This window comes from Rhinolophus hipposideros, assembly GCF_964194185.1.
Source record: "Rhinolophus hipposideros genome assembly, chromosome: 24".
In the NCBI taxonomy this organism is placed as follows: domain Eukaryota; kingdom Metazoa; phylum Chordata; class Mammalia; order Chiroptera; family Rhinolophidae; genus Rhinolophus; species Rhinolophus hipposideros.
In genome coordinates, this window is record NC_138070.1 from 28556052 (window position 1) to 28582334 (window position 26283).

The window sequence follows — 26283 nt, forward strand, 5'->3', positions numbered from 1 at the left end:
CCTTGTAAGTGGTGCCTGTATCTACCCGTAAGTCACCCATGTCCTTTCACCTGGGAATACCAGAACATGTTCCTCATTTTATTTCTTTTGCTGTGTTGTTGTCGTTTGTATTCTCTACAGATTAAATAAAATGCTACATAGAAAGCTCACAGCACAGTCTAAAATATACATTTTCAAAAATATTGTTATCACTATTACTCATTTCTCCATATACTATCCACAACCTGGCTGAATCTTCCTTCTCCGCCTTTTCCTGTGCCCCACACCCCTAATAGCAGACTGATGATTCCGGCTGTACTTAACTATGACCCCACAGTTTCTTCTGCTTATATCTGTGCTTAGCCATACCCTCATGTACTCAGTTTTACTGTGTGCCTACTGTTTACCAGGAGCCACGTAAGACAGAGTATACAGTGAGTAAAGCTGACATGTTCTCTGCCCTCCTAGAGCTTGGAGTCCACTTCCTCTCTCACGAGGTCATTTAGCAAGCGAAGAGCAAAGGACAACAATGCCACTCAGATTAACTCTTACAACAAATGATGCAATACAAGGATAACAGTAACATAGTAAATCAGATAAGGAGATTAACACGTTTCCATTAGATAAGGGGTACAGTCAAAAGAGAATCATTCTAGATTCATTAAAAGTAGTACAAAATTTCTTAGATACCCTATGATGAGTCAAGCAACTGCACAGCATGTTAAAAATATAAAGATATTATTGAGACACAAAAAACATTGACCAGTGACCAATCTACAAGGTAAAGAGGGTATGGTTTCACTGAAAGGACAGTATATTCCAGATTTTCAGCTTTTTAGAAAAAACAAAAACATATAAAGAAAAATAAATATCCCAGAGTGGAAATGCACTCAAAGGGATGGATTCTAAAGGATCTGACATATTTATGAAAAGCACTGAATTGCCATTAATACTGAGTATCTATCCTAGTAGATACTCAGAAGAGAGGTGCTCCTGCCAGGTGTCATGACTGCAGACTGCTGAGACCCTGCTGCTGACTCAGGGTCACACACCAACGTGGTTTCCCAAAGTCCACTCATTTTCTACCACATGAAAATCTATCCCAAACTGTTTTTTCAAAATGGGGTATTCTTGAAGAGCTGCAATTCAAGAGAAAAGACTGCAGGAAGAAATATAGCCAGAAATGACATCAAATATATTCGAGAAATGTGACTAAATAAGGAAACAAACGGAATTACAGAAATATTTAGTATCCACTAAGCCTCTTAGCCCTTTAAAAAATTGTTTCTTTTAGTGAAAACATCTAGAAGCAGCAATACTGAAGACAGCAATGTTGGTGGTTCTGAAGTCCAAAGTATCTAGAATTAAATCCCTACTTTGCCACTTCACTGGCTGTTTGATATCAATTAATCTTCCTCTGAAAGCCTGGGATGATAACTCCTCTGCAAAATAGGGGAGTGTCTGTATTTCCCATTGTACTTCTAATAAACGTGTAAGAAGAATATAATCGCTAACTGCTTTGAGAATTTTATGTTGGTGTCTGTTTTCCCTAATTATCTTATCCGCTGAAATATAATCTCTGAAATAAGTGAAGAGATCTCATTTTACATATTGAATTACTACAAGACTTACTATCCTTAAATTCTGAATACTTTTGTTTCTTACTAGTCATGATGAATAAAAATCGCAATTTATCTACAACACAGATTTAAAAGAACTAATCAGGTTGAACCTGTGGGAAATTTTTTAAACTATACTTAGAAAAGTATATTATTGCTAACAATTGGTTCATACAGAGCAGTGAGGCTTCACACCTGCCTCTTCCTACAATCATAAATGGAAAACCTCTTTGTTTTGCTCTAATGAATATTCTTACTTTCTATCCTGTAGCAGTTATTTCTGAAAATATAATGGCATAAGCTATTCAGAAATATTTTTAATATATTTGTTTTTTAATAGTTTTATGATTTTTTTCATGTTTTGAAGAGCTTTAACTATTATATTAAAGATAAAAACAAGGAAGGAAATTAACATTATGTTAAGAACCAAATGTGTGTCAGACACTGTAAAAACTAACCTACATATGCCATATCTCATTTAATCTCTAAAAAATATCCAGTAAGAAAAGTAAAGCAGTCACCCCACCCCCCAAAGTCACATGGATGGATCAGTGGTAGGGCCAGGATCTGAATCAAAGCAATCTTTACTCCGGACTGAACTGACATTATCTGTGGTTTCGGCTTTTTAAAAAATCTTACTATTTCTTCTGGTTATAAAAGTAACACCTGTTAATTGCCGAAATCCTGGCAAATACAGAAAAATACAAAGAAAATTTAAAAATCTGAACTCCTACCTTCCAGAGATACACACAGCTTATATCTTAGTGAATTTTTTTCTTTACAAAATAGAATCTTAAATTTCAGGAGTTTTTTTATTCTTCACTTCAAATTACAGATTAATACCTGAGTTCCCTCTCATTGTTAAAATACAAGCAGGAGTCAAAGTGTGCCTTTTCCAGTCTCCAATTCCTGTCACTGTTATTAACAGACTACACAGACTTTTTTCCTATGTCTATACATGCCTATATATGAATGTAATTATGGTTCATTTAGTGTAATTTTATATATATCTTACTTTTTTCTGTGTGTATGTGTGTATTATTCTATACTCTGCTTTTCTACATTTAATGTGACTTGATTTTTCCAGATCTGCATATACAGGTCTGACGTGTGTTTTTAATTGCTATCTATTATTCGTTTGGGCCCAACTTTTTTTTTTATTAGTTTCAGGTGTACAAAACAATGCAATAGTTAAACATTTATCATTTATATCCCTCACACAGTGACAACCTCCCTCCCACCATCTACTACCCCTCTGACATCGCACATAGCCATTACATTTCCACAGCCTCTATTCCTAATGCTGTACTCCGCGTCGTGTGTGTGTGTGTGTATATATATATATATATATATATATATATATATATGTATATATATATGTATATATACATATATATATAAAACTGTAGTTGACATTCATTATTGTTCAGCTTCAGCTTCAGGTGTACAGTGCAGTGATCAGGCATCTACATCATCCTGAGGTGGTCTCCCTAATAAGACAAGTGTCCATCGGATACCCTACAAAATCTTTACAACATTATTGTTTACATTCCCCAAATTGACTTTTGCATCCCGTGGCAATCTGGTGGTTACCGATTGTGCTTTCTAATCCCCTCACCTTCCCCCTTATCCCCACCCCACCCCATCTAGCAACCCTCAGTTTTTCCTCCATGTCTCTGAGACTGTTTCTGATTAGTTCATTCATTTATTCTTTTCTTTAGATTCCACATATAAGTGAGATCATATGGTGTTTGTCTTTCTCCGTCTGGCTTATTTCAGTTAACATAATGTTCTCTAGGTCCATCCATATTGTTACAAATGGTAAGATTGCATTCTTCTTTATGGCTGCATAATACTCCATTGTATAAATGTACCACAGTTTCTTAATCCAGTCGTCTACCGATAGGCATTTTGGTTGTTTCCTGAGCTCAACTTCTTACAGAGTTCCTCATACCTTTTTCATTTTTATATCATGATTTTTCCTTGTTATTAGTCGTCAGAAATAAACTATAATGACTAAGTAACATTCCTCTATATGGAAATACAATTAACTATTTCTTGTTGCACATTAAGATTCACCAAATTTTCACTACTAAATATACTATAATGAATATCTTTGGTTAAATCTTTTTATTAATTTTATGTTACTTGCTTAGGACAAGATCCTAAAAGTAGAATTACTAGGTCAAAGGTAGTAAAGGCTCATGATACATATTCCTAAATTGCCCCTGAGAAAAATCACTAATTCAACACACCCATAGGAGTGTATGAATTCCATTACATTATTTTTACCTTTAAACAGTTAGGTATTCTATAAACAGATATTAAAAAGTTATATTAAATGCTAAAATCCAACCTCCAATTTGGTTTAGATTCAAAAATACATTATGTTTTAAACTAGCAAGTTGTGATTTCTCAGATATTGGTTAAGAGAATTCTAAAACAGTAGACAGGTGAGTAAATCAATCCTATCTTGATGAGGCGCCACTAAGTAACTCCAAAGGTGATGGTGATAAGATATCTTATCTGGTTTGTAGACTCTCCTTTTTATCAAGCATGTCGTCCTTAATGCAATATGACAGTGCTCCAATAACCTTGAATGTAGAATACAATTCTGTTAAATAAATTATTTTTCTACCAGCCTACGTCACAAAATCTTGGAACTGTTTCACTAAGAAAATGTGCCTCTGAATGTAAAAAACACACGGCAAAAAACAGTAAACTTTTAAAATTAGTGGATAATGTTTACTCATGAAAAAAACAGAAAACATCTAATTTGCTTAAGCTCAATATTTAAATGCAGCTACATTTCAAAATTATACATTTGACAGAAATTTGTCTAATAATCTTACTGAAAAATTCAGTATATGAATTGTATATATTTATCACTAAAATACTGAAGAAACAGAGCAAAAAATATTGAAGGTTAAAGACAACAATGAAGGACCTCTGCCACAAACATGCAAGTGTGATTACATGCCTCATCTGGTATTGTCACCACCACAGAGAAGGAGACAATGTATATTTCAGAACCAATTCTAAACTAACATTAACTTTACATGTACAGTATATTTTTATCATCTTTAACACCTTAACCATCACTTACACTAATTGGTCTATTTCCAGCTTACCAGCTTTACTCTGGGCTGTAGTCATGTCTAATCTTTAATTATCAATGGAAGAAATCACTAGGATCTACTGTCAAAAAACTGGTTAAGAGGCAACTTGGTCAGCCGATTGGTAGATGGTACCTGTGCTAATTGTATTGTGTTGGGATGCTGCCTGTGCTAATATACTGCTTTCCATTAACAGTTCAACTGGCAACTTCGTCCTCAACACCGGATTCTAACTCATAAAAGATATCTGATGAACTGGGCAAAAACATTGATCACCATTACATATTAGTTATTTCTATTAACCAAATGAAAAGGTAGAGTGAATCAAATACTCTAGGAAAGTGTTAACAGGAGAAAGCTTTTAGGTATACATGGCAGAACAGGCCTTCCAAATTCAACTGTGTAAGAAAAGCAAGGTTTCAGTGTATTTATATTTGAATTAAAGCTAGGATGTACCAACATAAATATAACTGATTTTGTCGCATGCCTAGAGGTAAATGACTATTAGCTTTTAAAAGAACTACATCTTTCTTGGAGGCCCTCTGCTTGATGGAATGATACTGCCACGATTTAAAGCATTAAAGCCTTTGTAAATGCTACTCTCTCTACGTGGTATGCTTTATTTAGCCTGTTTCTAGGCCCAACACTAAACCCAACAAGGGAATATCACCTAGGGAAGCTCCCTGAATTCCTGCATGGGCATCAGTAAAATTATTCAGACTTCAAAATGGAGGAAGAATAAACTGGCATGGAAAAGTTTTAGTCAGGGAGAGCAACAAGGAGGCGCTGCAGCAACTGTGCAAGAAAAACAAGTATCAGAACGAGGGTAGGAGCAGTGGCAATGGAGGGAGGAAGACACACATTTGACATTGGTTTGAAAGGTGTAAAAGCAGAACTACATAGATAAATTAAGCCTAGATGTGCTATGGAGGAAGGGATTGGAGAACCAGAGAATAAATTAAGAATGCAGAGGTTAACCTCTTGAAGATTAGCAGAGAGGGAAACAGAAAGAGAACAAGGACATCAAACCGACTAATTCTGAGTGAGTGGTCCTCTTCTTGCTCTTCTCCTGGATACCCAGGGAGTCATCATCCAAATTTTGTCAAAGATCCTTCTCCGTGTTCATTACCTTGCTTTGCTTCTTAACCAGGAACTTAGTGATATAAGTAGACAGATCATCTCTATAGATAAGGCCATAGTCTGTGTTACCAAACCTGGCTATAGTTTATGGATAGGCAGGTCTACATATTCTCACTATTTTCCAATCCAAGCAAAAGCGTAGTAGACAGGAAACGTGATATATAAGAAACATGCAGTGCACGTCTGTTTTGGATGTTTTTGCCATGAGTACTCATGAAACAGCTATAAAACTTACAGACAGAATATGCTCTGCATAGACTGCAAATAGCCCACATGTGACCATCTGAGTCTAACACATTGTACTAGAAATTTTATACTTCACTGGAGTAGAAAGCCTGAATAGGGTATTCAAAAAAATTATTTACTTGTAGAAACGGAGAGTAGATTGGTAGTTGCCAGGGGCTGGGGAGTGGGGAAAATGGGGAAATGCTGATCAAGGAGTGCACAATTCCACTTATAAGATGAATAAGTTCTGGGGATGTAATGTACAACACAGTAACTATAGTTAATACTGTATTGTATACTTGAAAGGTGCTAAAATAGATCTTAATTATGAGAAATGAAGGATATGTTCACTAATCTTATATGGGAAACACTTTGATATGTGTGTGTGTGTGTGTGTGTGTTGCAAACCATCACATTACACACCTAGGCTTACACAATATTATATGTCAATTATACTGTAATAAATCTGGGGGGAAATTGTTTATTGTCACCAGTATGCAAATACACCAAGTTAAAAGACTGAGGCGTACAACTCTAGTCAGAAAGTTCTGTGATGGCAGCAATCACATCTATTTTGCTCATCTTTATATTCCTGGTGCTTACAAGTTATTTGAAAATCACTGTGTACTCAATAAACACCTGTTCCATAAACGCTGCCACTGAGATCTTTAGGCAAAAATACGTACCTGATCCTCTAACACAGGAGAATTTCTGCCCAACATACGGTTGTATAAACGGAGTGCTGACAGATATCAGAGCAAATGTGGGCTGGTTAGTCATTCTAACTCAAACAAGATATAATTACGCAATTTTTTGTTCAAGTTGACATTAAAATTACAATAAATGAAATGGCATATTCTTTATTTGTACTTAAAAGCAAACAGGTGTAATTAGGGCCTTATGTGCCTAATTCACATCCAGTTCCAATTTCTAAATTAAACAAGAGCCTTCACAACTCACCATTTATTTACTGAAACGGGAAAAAAATACTCATGCGGCCCACATGCTCTAATCATTTGGCCCCCCATTTTAGAAACCAGAAAAAAGTTTCCCCAAAGTTATTGTAGGGATCATATATTTTCAATTTCTCAAGATAGTCTCAAATTTAAATAATGCATCATGTATGATGACATGTGTCATATGGGAATTTGGAACACGTAATCACTATATCCAGAAGGCTCTCTACTTCTTTTTTTTTAATAGTAAATGAATTTTTATTAAATATTTTTAAAATACAGCATTTTGTGGCAACTTATAAATTTCTACTAGAATAATAAACTGATATTTTGAATGTAGAAAACAATTAATCAAAAATTCATTTCCAAATGCAAAGCAGTTACCCTTTGTTCAAGGGTGGTTCAGATTGATGCATAATTTTGATTTTAAGAAAAAGATGATTGCTACAATTAGATATGTAACCACTTAGTTACATCTAAGTTTTATCTGTTAAAAACATAGTCTTTTAAAGAATCCAATTTAAACATCTTATGCCTTTCTTCAGTGATTTTTCTCCAAGCAGTGGGAGAAGTACTGCTTGATGGACAGAAGTCAGGAAACTGCCAACACCAGATCATACTGATATCTACAATATAGGCTTCTCCAGGGGAGCCCAGCTCCAACTTGTGAAGAAGGCCCAGTTCAGAATGTAAGAGTGAAGTGGGAACTTACAATAGCATTAATCATTATCAAAAATTAACAACTTTAGGTATCTTTGTTTTGAGTTTCTGTGGTTTAGGCACATCCAAAATTTCTTCATAGTCTGTACTCATTCCCTTTGCCCAGAGACCAACTGTAAACATTTGATCTGAATTCTGACTCTGAGGGCAATCTTTCTTAAAATGATCCACAGAGCCACAAAGTCTGCAGCAACCACCATCAGCATAGAGTCCTTTGGCATTATCAGGACAAGATCTGGACAGGTGCCCCATTTCTCCACAAACAAAACATTTTGCAAAAGGAAATTCACCAAGAGCTGGGTCTACTTTAACCTTGCACTTGGTTATTTCGTGCTCTGTGGATCCACACCGACTCTCTACTTCTATTCCTCCTTTCTATTCCCCACTCCCCAAAGAAAATTAGTAAAGTTATGAATGATCAATTTTGAAGAAAAATTATTATTTTACTTTGAAACCTTACGATTTCCCCCAACTGAATCAACATGAAATGAAAGGGGGAAGAAGGCAGGGTACTGAGAGAAATTTATTCCAACTGACAATATCACGTTGTTACTAACAAAGATCACTGCCTTCAAATGTCATGCACAGATGATTAATTCTTCCAGATGGGCTCGTCTTATTTTTATTTCACTATTCCTGTTTCATCTTTTTGAAACAAGCTAATTCCCAAACATGGCATCTACAGAGCTGGTCATAATAAACAAAACAGCTGATTACTTACAAATGAGAAAATTAAGCGCCAGTGCAATTAAATACACACATTTAAATTAAATATTTGATTACTGCACACACTGCAGTGATTTATGCTAAAAATAAGCACTGGCTTTAAATGTGATTGTGTGTGAACCAAGAAATTATTTTGTTTACTCAATAAATCTGAAAATCCATTAAAAGGTTAGAGGTCCTAACTGGATTCTCTTGATAGCTAAGTGGATAGTAAGCCAGTATTTCAGTCAGTTGGTTGAGGGATGTATATGGTAGAAGTTAGAAAGCATACAAAAGGAATATTAACTCCACCTAACCGGTTGACAATCACTAAGGATAGCTAAACCATCGTAACAAAGAAAAAAGCTGGAGAACTTAACACTAGAGTTAATCAAATCTGTTATAAAGTTATAATAATTAAGACAATATGATATTCACAAAAGGATAGAAAAACTGACTAGTAGAACAGAGTCCAAAAACAATCCACACATATTTGGTTTTCTGATTTACAACAAAGCTGGCACTGAAGTCCAGTGGAGAAAAGGATAATCTTTTTAATAAATGGTGTTGACACAACTAAATATCCACATGGAAAACCAATGTATTGTAAGCCCCCTCATATCATACACAAAAGTCGATTCTGGATGAAAGGCAGACCTAGACATAAAGGGAAAATAGTCAGATATAAAAGGTAAAACAATAAAAGCTTTCATAGAAAAAACAATGGCATTACCTTTGTGACACTGGAGTAGGCAATGATATTTTTTAACAGTACCCCAAAATTACTAACCATAAAGGAAAATTAATTTAACAAGACCTATTCCTCAAAAGACACTTAAAGACTAAAAGAATAGCTCACAGAATAGGAAAAGATATTCATTCACAATACAAATATCAGACAAAGGAGTAGTACCCAGAATATAAAAAGGACTCCCACAACCAGTAAGAAAAGATGTACAACTCAATAGAAAAAAATGGACAAAAGACTTTAACAGGTGCTTCACAAAATACACACCCATCAGAAAAAGTAGGTTACAAACAATGACAACATCAAGTGCTAGGAAAGTACAGAGAAGCTACAACTCTCATACATTGCTGACACCTGTGATTCAGCAATACCATTCCAAGGCATAGCCCCACCAGAATATTTACACACGCTTGCTAAAAGATATGTACTAGAATGTTCTTAGCGGTAGTGTTCAGAATAGCCAAAAGTATAGGGTGATCACTTCTTAAACTATACAAATGTCTAATCACTATGTTGTACACCTGAAACTAATATAATACTCAACTTGAATTGAAAAAAATCTTTCTAATTTAAAAAATATAAAAATAAAAAACTGGAAACAATCCAAATGCTCACCAATAGCAGATGAGATAAATGAGCTGGGAAATAGACACACAATGGAATGCTGCACAGCAATAATAATGAATGGTCTATAATTATATATAACAATATGAATAAATCTCACAGAAAATGCTGAGCAAAAGAAACCAGACACAAAAGAGTATATTCTGTATGATTCCATGTATGAGTATGTAAAATAGAAATACAGGCAAAAACTAATCTATGCTGTTAGAAGTCTGGATACTAATAATCTACAAGGACAACAAAGGAACTTCTTTGTTTCTTGATTAGATGCTGGTTACACAGATATGTTCAGTTTGTGAAAAGTCACAGAGCTGTACATGTATGATATGAGTACTTTCCCTGTATGTATATTACATCTGAATAAGTTTTGTTGTTTTTTAAAGGGAAACAATCTCCATAGTTAACCTTGGTACATATGAGGGAAATTGGGTCATCAGACAGATTCCTGTCCGTAACCAATCCAGATGACCCTAATTGTGCTATAACTAACTACCTGAAATTCCCCTCCATTCAGGAGCTCTAATAGTTTCAATACAGATTATGCAATCAGATGACGCCAGGAACTTGAAATTGAAGGGTGGATGAAATGACAGTGGAAAATTCTCGACTATTTATGAATACGCCTGCATTTCCTTCAAATTTCCAGCCATAACCAATATCCATCCAGGTGGATATCCAGCTGGTGCAATCAAATCTAAAATAAGTAAATAATTCCAAAAATCCCAGGGTCTGGATTTGAAGTTAGATAAAATCCTCTGTTAAATTATTATCAGAAGAGTCCAAATCTCCTGATATATGTCACAATGGGCACGTAAATTATTGTATCAGTTAGAGATGATGTTCTGATGCATGTAACAGGAAATCCAAATTATAGTGGCTTAAACAAGTTAAGAGGTTTATTTTTCTCATGAAATGGTAGTTCAGAGAAAGGCACTTGCTGATGTTGGTCTGGCAGCTCAAGAATATGTTGACTAGATCTCTGTAAATCTCTTGGTTTTCTCTCTAAAATACTGGTCCAGCTTTAGTCATCATGTTTTAATTTCTAGGCTGGAGGAAAAGGAAATGGGTGAAAGGGGTTTTCCAAAACCCTCATCCAGAAATCTCTCCCTACTTCTCATTGACCAGAACTATGTCACATGGCTACTCCAGCTAGAAAGGAGGCTAAGAAATATATAGTTTTTTAGCTAGGCATTCTTCTGCTTCTAACAAAACTTACGGTTCTTATTAGAAAGGAAAAGAGGGAAAATTAACAAAATACAGGCATTTAGGAACTTCTGCCACAGCTATGATGAGTTTACTAATGATATGTTTACCAATACTGAATATGTTTTTTTTAATCTAGCAATTTACAAGTTTGTGGCTCATGGTAATAGAAGCAATTTTCTGTGGTACAATTCTGGCAACTACTTTCCAAAGTATCTTTCATACTATTTACCACAGGAAGAAATGTAAAAGTTAGGACATTATCATATTAAAAGGCCAGTTACAGCCACCATTGCTTCAGCTAGCAACTATAGATCAATGTCCAGATTGCTTTCCTTTCATATTTCAATTTTAATCTTTTTTAAGAAAATTACAAAAAAGTTGAATAAAGTTTTCTAAAATACTGTTTCCAGGTGCTGTAAGTTAATAATGAATCAAAAAAAGAAAGAGAACTTCTTAAATCCTAAAGAGAGTAATTATTTCCTGACAAATTTTTTCACAATAAACAATGAATTCTCAGTCTGCTCGTTTTTGACCTAAAGCATTACTCACCATTCATCCAAATTACTATTTTTTTATTTTAAATTTATTATTATTATTTGTCATTTCGTAAAATCAAGTAATGTGGCACTTTCCTGCTAAAATATAGTTATCAGAACACAAACTTTTCCTCTTGATATAAAAGGTGTGAATAATTCCACTTAGCCAGTATTTCCCATATTCTTCAGTCCTCCTCTTTATCTTTTCCCTGCATAAACCACCGATTTTAATAAAATGGAGTACACTATTCAAAAAAAATTCTTATTTTTGTCTAAAATAGTAACAACATATTTCACAGAAGATTTTCTAAAGGGAATAGTCAGCTCACTCTTACATGGCAATTTTATAGCCTTGTGTCAAATATATTCTCTGTTTTGTCTAAAGATTTGCTTGTTCTCTCTTAAACAACTGTCACGTTAAAAGTCTAAAACTAAGTTCAACAGATACCACAGAAAAGACTAATTAAAATAAACCAAAGCTATAAATGAAGATATAGTGTGTATACATATATATATACCTATACATATATGTACATATATAAATCAATTAATCCAAGGAAGTTGAATTTAATTTTTTTCATCTTTGCAACAGTTAACGATTGTCTCCTCTACCGGATAAGTTTATCTGATGCCTGCAGTTGTTAGCTCTGATTCTACTCTTATTTCCTTTAGATTGGGATCTGAAAGGCTGCTCATCTGCAGCTATTTGGACAGTCTATTTCCTCTTTTTATCACTATCCAGCTCCCAGCTTCCACTCTCTTTCATCCATCGTCTCTGACAATCAAATGTTTCCCTTCATGGCTATAGTCCCGTCCATTCCACATTTCTATCTCCACTGAGGAGCACAACACTTGGAGGCCTCACTCATCTTAGGCATATTAAGACAAACCTAAAAAGAGTCTGAAGAACTTCTGCCAGTAAATTGTTATATTTCGTAAGAGGAACTGATAAGTCAAGACTCAAAGCTAAACTTCCAAAGTAATTTTTCATATGAGTATGATGAACAAAATTCTCCAAGTATCAATGAATTAAGAATTTGTGTTAAACTTCTGATAAATCAGTATTTCCATACATACATGAACACGTTTAAAAAGTTACTAAAAAGTCGATTGTTTTTCTTATCATAAGCACCATACTAATTTTTCACACCTTATCCCTTATCACTCACATAGACAAAGGTACTAATGAAGTCACATGTTCAAGCCCAAGGACTCCAGTTAAGCAATGTGATCACAGATCTCTGCAACATACCTTAACCGATAAACCAAATTATGGTGCTGAGCAACGATCAGCACCAAACTACCTAAAAGCAAATGAAAAGAAATGAACAAATGCAGTATTAATAGGGAGGACCACCTCAGAGCACAAGCACTATTAAATGGTGAATCGATGCACTAATTTCAAATACAAACATCTTGTTTTATTAATAATATATAATCATGCAACAATTAATCACATACATAACTCAACAACATAAGCCTGAGGCACCTTTTCTCCAAAATGGTAATAGTAGTATTGATTCCTCATACTTTCCTAGGACAACACACATGAAATAAAACCTTGTTATCTGAGCCCAATTTGAACACTGGCTAGTACAACCAACAGAAGTAAACTCAAGGTTGAGCTACTCTATATCTGCAAAAGATCTTCTCTAGATCTGTATTTATGGTATTCTCATATTGAGAGATGTTACTAAATTTTTATTAACAACCTTGTGAGAAATAAAAAAAGGGTATCAAGAGTACCGTAACTGCCATTATTCCTATTTTCTCACACACACAAAAACACCACACTTTTCTTATTTATTCATTAATTCACTCATTCAGTTGACAAATGTTTACAGGTTCCACTCTCTGAATAATACCCAACTTTTAAACAATGTAAAAGAAAAAAACAGCTAAGGAATTAGTGTGACCCAGATACAGAAGGACTTTTCGACTAGTAGAGCTGGAGGATAGCTTTTAAAAAGAAGATAAGAATTGCAGAGGAAGGAACCACAAGTATCTACCAGCCTTGTCAATTCATAAAATGGCAGTAATGTTGCTATTTTTGTAAGCAGACACGATATTTTTATAGAGACTACCTCATGGAATGTGAATATCTAATGAGATTTAGCTCAATGGACACGAGATTATTCTGAGACTAAAAAGAATTTCTTCCAATTAAGCTTTTTGTTTTTTGGTTTCTGCTTTTTTGTTTTTCTGGAGTAGGGTCATTCAACAATTCCGTAGAAAGCATATCCCAAGTCTACTGGCAGCTTTTCCCATCCTCAAACAATTCCTTGTTCAGATGCACAGCCACAGAAGTTCAAAGGGCACTGGCGTCTTTATACTCAGTTCCATGGTAGTTACAAACAAACGTTTGTCCCCATCCCTTCAATGACATGGGCTGCAACAACTACACTGACTGGACTTTTACAGTGAGGCCTGCATGGGCGTTACTTAACTGAAAGGCCATGGTATTTCAGTGATGCTTCAACCATAAATTATTAAATATCTTTTGTGGAATAAAACAATTTATTTACCTGGGCATAAATGAATGTTGATTCTAGCCAAACACAAAGAACATCACTGCCAGTAATGGTGTCATGATTTCTTGTCATAATTATCATATTTCTTACAACATTACTTTATAAACCCTTTTGTCTTTATCTAAATCATACATGATAAGAGTGAAGAAATTTATTATGGGTTTTTACACAGAATTATAAATCTAAAAATTCTTTTTTAAAATGTGACAATAAATATACCTAAGAAATCTCAAAGTTATAAAATTTATTTTAAAATAAAAAAGAACCTAAATATATGTTACATACAGTACAATTTAGAATTCAAGTAATTTTACCTTTATATCTTTAATAATTCTTTAAGTATAAAAGTCAAACAATTAATTGCTAAAACTGCCCATTTAAATTTCCAATTTTTAAATAATTCCTACTACTTTCATCTGTTAACAGCAACCTCTAAAATCTATTCTAATACAATAAAATATTGTTATTATAGCTGAATAACTAATCAAAAATTATTACCCCCTAAAATTAACCAGTAAGTAAAATTACATAAGCATCTTAGAAATAAAATTTTTTTAGCAGCAGAGCAGAGAACTACATAAATACGAATCAACTGAAGCATGATGCTAAAAGATCTTTGCCAGTAAAGCTAGGAAACAGTTTCCTCCACACAGAAAACTTTCCATAATTGTTTCTAAGGCAAATGCTCCTAGAAGGCTGGAAATACTGCTTAAAATTCACTGAGCCACCAACACCATACTGAACATCATACTCCTCAGACAAAAATGGACCCAAACCCTTTTTTTATTTTATTTTAATGAGCATACAGTGGAAAGAAATACAGCTGAAAGTAAAAAAGAACAAATCTCATAGCAAAGATCATAGGAATATAGAAATATTGTTGAAATTGGATACACAGTGGCTCTGAACAGGGTTAAACAGAAGAGAAAGGATCTAAAATAAAAAAGGAAAAGTTATTCCAGATTTTGTTACATAAAATTCAGTAACTCAGAAATATTTCTAAACCACCTAGTGCCTTTATAGGCTCATTTAACCAAGAGTTTCTTTTTTCTACTTCTACTAAAATCCATAACCTTGAAACATTAAGAATATCATAATATTTTTCACATCACTATCTAGCTAAAACTAATCTGAAGAATTTTATAAAACTTTTCTCCTGTTTCAGACCTTCCCTTCCTACCTTTCAAGAGGTTAGTTGATAAAAGAACAGTTCCAGCTACACGAATTCAGTTCTCTACATGCTGAAGCCGCAGTCCCTATTTTGATTAAAGAGGAATGTTAAAAGAAATAAAGCCAGTAAAAACCAAGCATATTTTCTGTTTAGACTTCTCTCTTATGCCAAGAAAGCGGATGATGAGGAATTCACCAAATAGTTTTAAGGACATACTCTTAAGGAAATAAATGTATGAAAACTGCTTCCTACCAGGAGCAAAGAGTTGATAAAACAATTTGTTCTGTTAATCAGAATAATTTACACTTTAAACATCTCACTAAATGATTCCCAGCATATTAATGGTGCAATGAAAAAAAGGCAAATAAGTACCTTAGAATATAATTTAGCAGGAAATCAATACGCCACCAGCAATGACAGAAATCCCTTTTACTGTGGTTAGAAGCAAAAAAAAAATCTTCAAATTCTTATGATTTTTATAACTAAATTTGTTTATGTTTAGCCATTACCGTATCACCATATGAAAAATGAAGATAGAGCTTTTTATAAATGGGAAAATTATGGCTGCCCTTCATACACAAAGCAGGAGAAAATATGAAAATCTGACAAAATGTTCACAATGTTTACTTATGAAAGACTAAATTGGGCATGCTAGACATAAACTAGAATTAAAATATACCTCTTGAGCTTTTAATTTTTCTTCAACTTCTAAAAAGGTTTGTATTATATTATATTTTAAATTATTTTAGATTTTTTATGCTTGTTTTTTATTTATAACAATATAAATGGCATAAAATAGCCCCTACTTTGTATCCCCTACCAATCTATTTCCAATAAATAGGTAGTAAATATCTACTGAATTAAGGTTGAGATATTAATTTAACCCAACTTACAAATAAAGAGCTGTAAAATCTGGCTAAAGCTAGCATTTTAAAACCATTTCTAAATACAGTTTTATACACTTTGGGAAGTTTTTAAAACATCAAGTCAGAATGTATGCCAACAAGAGAGAATAGTTGAAACTACATATGGGAACCTGCTTGTTTTCCCAAATGAGTTCATTATTATACACTATATTTTAAATACACCAAAAAAGAAAAACAACATAAAAAAAAACTGATTAAAAAATGGACAGAGGACTTGAATAGAATTCTTCCAAAGAAAACACACAAATGGACAACAGGTACAAGAAAAGGTGTTCAACATCACTAATCATCAGGGAAATGCAAATCAAAGACACAATGAGATATCCCTTCACACCTTTTAGAATGGATGTCATCAAAAAGACAAGACAACAAGTGTTGGCAAGGATGTGGAGAAAAGGAAACCCTTGTGCACTGTTGGTGGGAATGTAAATTGGTACAGCCACTAGGGAAAACAGTATGGAAATTCCTCAAAAAAAATAAAAATAGAACTACCATGTTTCCCCGAAAATAAGACCTAGCCAGACCATCAGCTCTAATGCCTCTTTTGGAGCAAAAATTAATATAAGACCGAGTCTTATATAAGACTCGGTATTATATTATATTATGTTACGCTATGTTGTGATGTTATGTTGTGATGCTATGTGATGCTATGTGATGTTATATTATATTATATTATACCCGGTCTTATATTAAAATAAGACCAAGTCATATTAATTTTTGCTCCAAAAGACACATTAGAGCTGATGGTCCGGCTAGGTCTTATTTTCAGGGAAACATGGTATGTAACTTGGCAATAATATCTCAAGCTGGAAAGGGGGGGAAAGTGCAAACAAAAAATCATTCAAACAAAACCAAAAACCCTTTTTTCCAAAGCTTGTATTATATATCCTGAATAGGTCTTATATAATAAATGAGCATTTCTCATTGTTGCTAAATTTAAAATATCATCCAGCTACACCAATTTTCAAGTATCTTGGGCTCTAAATTAATGCCACTGCACAGTAATTAAGTAATGATTACAGCTCTAAAACAGTCTATTTCATTATAAATACAGTAATTTCATGGGAGACATTCCATTAGGGAAAAGAACTTTAAGAGAGATCTGTGTCTTGAAGACCTTACTCTAAGAATGCTGAAACCCAAAATTACTATCTCCCATTACAAAGTTAACAAATGCTGCTGATATAGTACTTAAATTAAAAATCAAATCTCAGACGATGGGATAAAGAAGTTTGCTAAATGAAATAAGCCAGATAGAAAAAGACAAATACCATATGATTCCACTTACATGTGAAATCTAAATAACAAAATAAACAAAACAGGAACAAACTCATAAATACAGATAACATTTTGATGGTGCCAGACTGGGGGTGGAGGGGAGGGCTGGGGGATTCGTGAAAAAGGTAAAGGGAGGGGCAGCCAATGGCTCAGATGGTTAGAGCGTGTGCTCTCAACAACACAGTTGCCAGTTCAATTCCCACATGGGATGGTGGGCTGCGCCCCCTGCAACTAACATTGAAAACGGTGACTGGACTAGAGCTGAGCTGCACCGTCCACAACTAGACTGAAGGACAACGACTTGACTTGGAGCTGATGGGTCCTGGAAAAACACACTGTTCCCCAATATTCCCCAGGGAAAAAAATTGTTTTTTAAATAATATTGTAATAAGAACGTATGATGTCAGATCAGTGCTAGATTTATCAGGGTGATCACTTTGTAAGTTATATAAATGTCTAATCACTATGTTGTACACCTTAAACTAATATAATACTGTATGTCAACTGTAATTGAAAATTTTTAAAATATTAAAAATGTAAAATCAAATCTCAAAGAATAAAATTTTTACAAATAACTACGAAATTTCTGACATCTTTATCAACTTAGGTATCTTAAAATACAAGATGTGAATTGGCCTAAGTTTAAACCACTGTAAAGCACAGAAAAATGAGGTGGCTTTTGACATTTATCCTTAGATCCTTAGTAGAGAAGTGATAGAGTCGGTCTGGGCTAGTTGTTAGGCTATTCAATTAGCCCCACATTTCAGCACTAAAGTCAAGACCTTATATTTAACATTCTAGTTAACTCTGCACAGAGAAAAATGAGTCTCCATCATCACAAGTTGAACCTCAAAGATATTTAAGATATTTCACACTGATATCCATGGCAGAGCTTCAGGCATTCTGCAAACATGTGATTTGAAGGTGTTCCCATACATCTTTACCCATTTTAAAAAATATAACAGGAACAAATGTTAAAAAACATAACATGTACGTTTTCAACAAACTGGAAACCACAAATGCATAAACTTTTGTTACTATCAATTAGCAAAAATAGGTAAATATTATACATGGATTTCTTAGATGAATATATACTAACAAAATACCAGTTATCACTAGAACACTGGAGGTCCATCTAAGATTTTGTTTGGGAGATAAAGGGGGTTTTGTTGCTAAAAGAGTTTGAAAATCACTGGCTGAGTGCATGGAGTTGGCAACCTATTGGGGGAGGCAGGCAAAGTTACTGACACTTATTCACCTGGGAGAATACACACACACACACACACACACACACACACACACACACACACACAATAAACCTCACAACCCTAAAAACCTCCTTCACCTTACTGCACCAAATACAGATTACTTTGGGGTTAACTCTTTTTAAAATGTGTTAATACTGTCTATCAGTCACACCTCAATGTAAATCACCTATAAAATCAGTATGAATACTAGCATACAGTCAAGTGATTTTCAACTAGGGTTCCAAGATCATTCAATCGGGAAAAGGCAGTCTTTTCAACAAAGGTATTGGGAAAACTGGATATCTACATGCAAAAAATAGAATTGAAACCATGCTTTACACTATTACAGGAAAATTAACTCAAACCTCATCAAAGATCCAAACAAAAGAACTAAAACTATAAAACTCTTAGAAGAAAACATAAGGGAAAACTTCATGACACTGCATTTGGCAATGATTTCTTGAATATGACACCAAAAGTAGAGGCAACAAATGACAGAATAAATAAGCTGGACTTCATCAAAATTAAAAACTTCATGCATCAAAGGATACTATCAACAGAGTGAAAAGCCAACTCAGAATGAGAAAACATTTTAAATCATATATCTAGTAAGAAAGAGATCAATACCCAGAATATATAAAGTTCTCTAACAAAACAAATAAAAATAAAAAAACAGGGGCCGGCCCGGTGGCTCAGGCGGTTGGAGCTCCGTGCTCCTAACTCCGAAGGCTGCCGGTTCGATTCCCACATGGGCCAGTGGGCTCTCAGCCACAGGTTGCCGGTTCAACTCCTCGAGTCCTGCAAGGGATGGTGGGCAGTGCCCCCTGCAACTAGCAACAGCAACTGGACTGCGCCCAGTGTGGAGCTGAGCTGCGCCCTCCACAACTAAGACTGAAAGGACAACAACTTGAAGCTGAACGGCACCCTCCACAACTAAGATTGAAAAGACAACTTGACTTGGGGGTGGGGGGGGATAAAAAACACCTAGCCTGATTTTAAAATTAGCAAAGGAAAAAAACTACAGCAGGTGAAGAGAAGGAGACTGCCAAGATCTCCACTTAGAGCAATGGGAATCTTCTCTGACTGTGAAATATTGGGCAAGAGCTTTGCCACTGGCTGGCCAAGGAGGATGCCAAATGTCTGCGTTGCCATACCATGGAGTTTAAATTTCAGAAGATTTTGGTTAAGCAGTAACAATCACTCTGTAAATGATTGTGTCTTCGCCTGTCCTCTATGATCATCACAAACTAATGAAACACCTTTTAGGTCTTATGAAGTCAGATTATACTGTTTTCCGGATGCTCTGGTAACTGATACCGGGACCTGTGAAAAATGGAACCAAATTCTCTAAGGACTTCATCACCTGGTTTGAGGAAGGCCACACTGAGGAGAATCGGAAAGTGTCCCCAATGCGGCACACACAATGGAACCCAGGGACTGAACTGTAAGAACCATAATCCACTTTGGTGCACGGAAGCAGGCTAGTGTTGAAGCTGTAAAATCACAACAGGCTCTGCTCTACAGGTCTACTGTGCAGCAAAGAGACCAGGGCCCCGATTACCAATGCTTTGTGGAGCTACCGTGTTTCCCCAAAAATAAGACTGGGTCTCATGTTAATTTTTGCTCTAAAAGACGCATTAGGGCTTATGTTCAGGGGATGTCATCCTGAAAAATCATGCTAAAGCTTATTTTCCAGTTAGGTCTTATTTTCAGGGAATCACGATAAATGTTTCAGAGACGACAACCCGGATGATAGATGACATGATCACTCAACTGAGTTCCGGATGGTGTTATGTCCCCTCATACCTGAAGGTTGCCACACAGAGCATCGTGGAAAACAAGTGCCAGCACATCAAGATGGCAGTGAACAGCCAGAGGCCACCCCTCTGACTCTGAAGAGCTCAGTTCTGAATGTACTGCAGGCCTCCCCAGAAACCAAGCAAACCATCTGGCAATTGGCCACAGAACCCATGGGTCCTCTTGTACAGAGAAAAACTAAAACCATTTTAGTGGTTGAATGCAAGGCAAGCCAGAAGCATAGTTTGGGTATTTGCATACATCCTTTGTGCAAAAAATCGGTGCCAAGAGCTTGCCTGAGCGCCGTTTCTTCTGCTCCTGCCAGACTGACATCGCACAAGTCGAATGCCTCCAAGTATGAGGCAGCCCAGAGATGCATTCATTTCTTTGTATCTGTGCCTTTGCCAGTGATGAGACATTGGTTCAAGAAATCTCAGACTTCCTACATTTTTATTCCAGCCGTCATAAAGAGATTATTGTGCCTCAGCTGGGTTGCCATTCAGAATCAACAGTGTCAGCTTGTGAGCCCACTGCCTCTGAGGCAAAGAAGAGAAAAACGGGTGAAGTATCTGGTGCACAGACGAACAGTTCACTGTTGCCTCAAGATGCAGTGAGCAGTAATCTAAGGAAAAGTGGCCTGAAAAAGACTGTGGTTGCTTCTTCATTAAAAGAGCAGGCTTGTAGTTAGCTTTAGAAGAGGTACAAGTGACCTTATCCTTCCAAGACAGGCTGGTGTCACAGGACGCATCCATCAAACCAAGCACTGTCAGTTTAATGGCAAACCAGAACCACTGGTGTTCCACATTCCTCATGCCTTTTTGTATGCCTTGCAACAGAGAATATCTATAGAAAGTACAAAAAAAAAAAACGGTTTCCCAACTCCACCACAGTTTTTTCCTTCGAAAAGATGCCTTCCCACTGGGAATGCTTTCCAAGTATACCTGGCATATAACTGCAAATTAAATAAATGTATACCTGGCATATCCTGCAAGTTAAACAAATGTTAAATACCCCCAAGATGCCCTTGGAAATTACCCATGAGTTTATCCAGAACTGAGATGGGACGTATGAGCTGTTTAAATGCCCTAATGTGGAAGTAGAGAGCACAGCAGAAACCTACAGTCATATAGAAAAGCAACCATTGCTGCAACCCTGGAATTAAAAACTTTCCTCAAAGTTTGCAACACGTCCCCATACCAAAAGGAGCCAACACATTTCATCATGGAGTGGATCCCAGATATCCGTCCCCCCCCAATCCAAGACTGGTGGGGTGCAGATCAAGTTTGAGTACCACCGGAACAGGCATGTGGGGGATGCGAAGACCAGTGCCTCCCAGCCCCACCCCTAACTCGTCCTTGGAACTGGCCCCTCTGGCCACCATCACTTTCCCTTCAGGCAAAACAAAAGTCTTTTGCTGCTAAATTTACACATCCCCACCCCTTGACAACTTCAAATACTAGTTAGGTACTTAGATGGCCCTGTTCCTTAGTAAACTGCTTTTAGCTAAGATGCATTTTTCAACGTATTCAAGTGTATTCTGTTGAAGAAAAACTTTTCTTGTAAGGGGCCTTTTGGTGCTGCTGTGTATAGTCTTCATTATAAATGGGGGGTATTTCTGGTTAGGGTTTTTAAAGAAACAAAAAGTAAACCAGCTCATTTTCCCTCTTAAAGTACTCACCTTTAGAGTTTGTTTCAACCCTTCTCTAATTCTCTAAGTAGATAGAAGTACTCCACCTTACACTAACAATGTTGGAAAGTTAATGATACCCTGGTTAGGGCAGAATGTTAAGGACTATCCTGGCAGTTCCTTATATTCTGTTATCAAATAAAACACAGTGTCACCAGTTTTACCAAAAACAAAGACAAACAAACAAAAAAAATAGGCAAAAGACTTGAATGGACATTTCTCCAAAGATGATACACAAATGGCCAACAAGCATATTTTAAATGGTCAACATCACTATCTTAAGCAAATCCAAATCAGAATCACAACGAGATAACACTTCGCATCCATTAAGATAGCTACTAGCAAAAAACAGAAAATAACAAGTATTGATGGGGATGTGAAGAAATTGAAACTCTTGTGCACGACTGGTGAGAACGTAAAAGGGTACAGCTGCTGTGGAAAACACTATGGCAGTTCCCCAAAAAATTAACAATACAATTGCTGTATGACCCCGCAATTCTGCTGGGTATATATCCAAAAGAACTGAAAGCAGGATCTCAAAGAGATATCTGTACACCCATCTTCATAGCAACAATATTCACAATAGCCAGGAGGTGGAAGTAGCCCAAGTGTCCATCAACAGATGAATGGATAAGCCAATGTGGTATATATACACACAAGGAAATATAATTCGGCCTTAAAAAGGAAGGAAATCCTGTCACATGCTACAACATGGATGAACCCTGAAGACATTATGTTAAGTGAAATAAGTCAGTCACAAGAAAACAAATACTGTACAATTCCACTTATATGAGGTATCTAAAAGAGTCAAATTCATAGAAACAGAGTAGAATGGCAGTTAGTAAGGGCTGCAGGGAGGGAGAAATGAGGCATGGTTCTTTAATTAGACAGTCCTGCAAGATGAAAAAGTCTGGAGATCTGTTTCACAGAAATGTGAAATATATTTAACACTACTGAATGTACACCTAAGAATAAGAATGGTTGAGATAGTGCATTTTGTTATGTAAATTTTACCACAATAAAAGAATTAGTACCCTAAGTACTTCATGGGAGCAATTGTGATGATTAAACCAAATAATATATGTAAGGGGCTAAGAATAGTTTCTAAAATACTAATAATATCGATGTTAGCAATAACAGTAGCTACTGATAATATTAATAAGGCAGATATTTACCATTTAGCAAAACTGAATTCTGAATTGAGGAAAATAAAAAAGAGTTCCCTGAAAATCAAATGAGTTTAGTAAGTATATTAAGAATAGGGAATCTCTGTTGGTTCTGAATCTGTTAGACTGACTTAATAAAACTTAAGGAGATGGTTATGGCAATCTGAATCAAAGGAACACAAAATCAAATCTGGGAAAGTTACTGTGAAGAAATTGGGAAAGTGCTACAATGATGTTCTGGTCACGCCTTGGAACTCAAAACCAAGGAAAAAGAGAAAGAACTTACACTAGAATGCTAAGCAACTATTCCTTCAAATCTGTGCTTTCACTGATAAACACAACTCCTCATGGAAGTCACATTCTTAGCAAGTCAATGTACAAAAGCCAGCTTAGTTGCATATGTATGCTACACAAGCTTTTTTTATTTCCAATCAAAAGTTCTAATAAAAATAAGCATAAAAACATAAAAGGCCTAACCTTCACCACTAAGAGGCACAAGGAGTTACGTATCTCTCATATATTCTAATACCTATTACCACCATCGTAACCTAATATATAAACACACAATCAAGTAAAATCTTAACTATTCAAAACCCTTAGAGCAGGGTTTCTCACCCTCATACACTGTCATTTACACCAGATAATTCTTGGGGAGCAGATGGAGGGGGAAACTGTCCTGTGCATGAATAACTTTAGAGAATTATTTATTCTAAATGTAAGACTATATATACATCATTCCTTCCCAGCCCAAGTTAAATGTTCACAAATCATTTCACATTATTTATAGAGGAAAACACAGGTACTCTGAGGTCAAACAGACCTAGATTTGAATTCTGAATCAATCCACCACTTAGTTGGGTGACTTGAGCAAGTGACCACACTTTCCTGAGGTTTAAATAACATTTGTAAAGATCAATACATAGTGGGCATTAAATTAAAAGGAAGTGAATTACATGTAAGTGCCAGAAATTTTTTTTAATAACTGGCTTATAAAAGAACAATTCTAAAATGTATTACACAGTTTTCTGTCTTAGTGTAATCTAACCTTTTATAAACGACTCAGGGTGACCATTTCAGACAAACATCACTGTAATAACTAAATAGGACACTAATCTAGGGAAGAGAGCTATCAAAATGGATAACACACAGAATCAAGTTTCAAGACACTGGATCAATTGTTTGATGCCCATAAAAATAATACCATTTAATAGGTATTAAATGGAAAGTTGAGTCTTCAGGCTAAAAAGTAACAATAAAGAAGTAACTTAAGTTGGATTAGAAAAACTCTAAAAAATGTTAATTGCCTGCATGCCCTAAATGAACCAGAGGTGATAGGCTGTCCAAAAAAAAGTACAAAAGAACCAATTTGGGTTAGTAGAGAGAATATATCAAAATAAGGGTGAGAAGAATGGAGTTCTAGTTTCAACTGCCCTACTTGAGTGAGAATATAACACGTAGCTAGATTAAGCCACTTAACCTGGATCTACATCCTCATTAATAAAAAGGGCATAAACCTACTTTGACACCTCCAACATTGTCAGACAGACCAAATAATGATGTTGATTAAAAAAATGCTCTTAAAGCTAAATGTAAAACACTTTATACTGTGAGCCCTGCATAGTCACCATACATCAGCCCAGAGCAGGGTTTCCCGGTCTTTTTCACTTATGACACACACAGAAAATGCTGTACTGGTACAGGCACACTGGGGTAAATAAGCCACCCTGTTGCTGGCCAGTAGTGATCAGCCTAGAGTCTTGCCACTCTGTCACTGACAATGCTCTCTGAGGACTGAGGAAATCAGTATTTCTAGCCCATCTGTAACACATTCGGAGCATCGCCTGGCACACCAGTTAAGAAGCTCTAATTAGAATACCATGTCTAATGTGGAGCACTATAAGAGGGAATTTAATTTTCCACAATAACTGGCTCTGGTAAACAGAATCAAGGCCAGAGTTTGACTATGATAGAACAGTAATATCTTGGACCTAAGCAAAAGGGATCTGTGGAGAGCCATGAACTGGCCTCCCTCTGGCGACACCCGTGACCAAGGAGGCAGGTGTTCTCAGGGCCTAAAAGGTGTGCCCACCTGCAGCCTACACACCCCCACTCTCATCTTGCCCAGGACCCCAGAATTTCCTGCCTACTTCCAGGGTCTGCTCAGGCCTCTTCTCTGAGTTGGTCCTCCCAAGGGCAAACAACCCCATCAGTGTTTATAACCCTAGTCCCCAAGACATGGTCAAAGAGCTGCTGTCTGAAAGGTGTATGGACTGGAGTATCCACATATGTACACAGACAAAGCAAGGAGCCTGAACTGAGAAGAGGTTCTCGGGTTGGAAGCTGGTTCTTTCTTTGCACTTTGCCAGGTTCTGCAGCAGAACGCAAGAGAGTCTGAGAATTCTCTGTCTGACTTTGATTTAGGTACTTACAAAGTTTTATTTGTTAAGGTAGGTAATGGAACAGCTTTATCAGTTAGCCTCATTTATACCTTGTAGATTTTTAGACAATATGGCATATGGAACTCCATGTGTATTCTTGCCCTGAGTCCCAAAAATATTAGGAATGGGCCTGGAAAATGATCTAAAAACCTTGCCATATGAGGAACAGTTGAAGAAAATGAGTACATTTAGTCTGGAAAGAAAAAAGGCTGATGGGAAGATAAAAGAACCAACCATTTTTCACATGACAGCTAAAGAGCTATCATGTGAAAAATAAAGCAGATCTGTGTGGTGTTGGAAATTCAGGGAGCGACATTCCACTTTAATATAATGAGGAATTTTTAAACAATAAGAACTCTTTTTTAAAAAGAGTTGGGCTGTCATATGAGTAACTAAGTGTTCAGACCCAAAAATACAGAAGTACAGGGTAGATGATTATCTTCCAAGGATAATGTGGAAGGAATTCTG

At 35.8% G+C, this 26283-nt stretch overlaps 1 protein-coding gene and 1 pseudogene across 5 annotated transcripts in view; one reads left to right on the forward strand and one right to left on the reverse strand.

Annotated features, from left to right (window-relative positions):
• ARHGAP32 (Rho GTPase activating protein 32) overlaps nucleotides 1–26283 on the reverse strand; it is a 341577-nt gene that overhangs the window by 292427 nt on the left and 22867 nt on the right. The gene's annotated exons all lie outside the window — the stretch shown is intronic.
• On the forward strand, nucleotides 20060–21945 carry LOC308492608 (uncharacterized protein C2orf42-like; annotated as a pseudogene). Its single transcript has 2 exons — nucleotides 20060–20308; nucleotides 20428–21945. The product of its transcript is annotated as an uncharacterized protein C2orf42-like (transcript).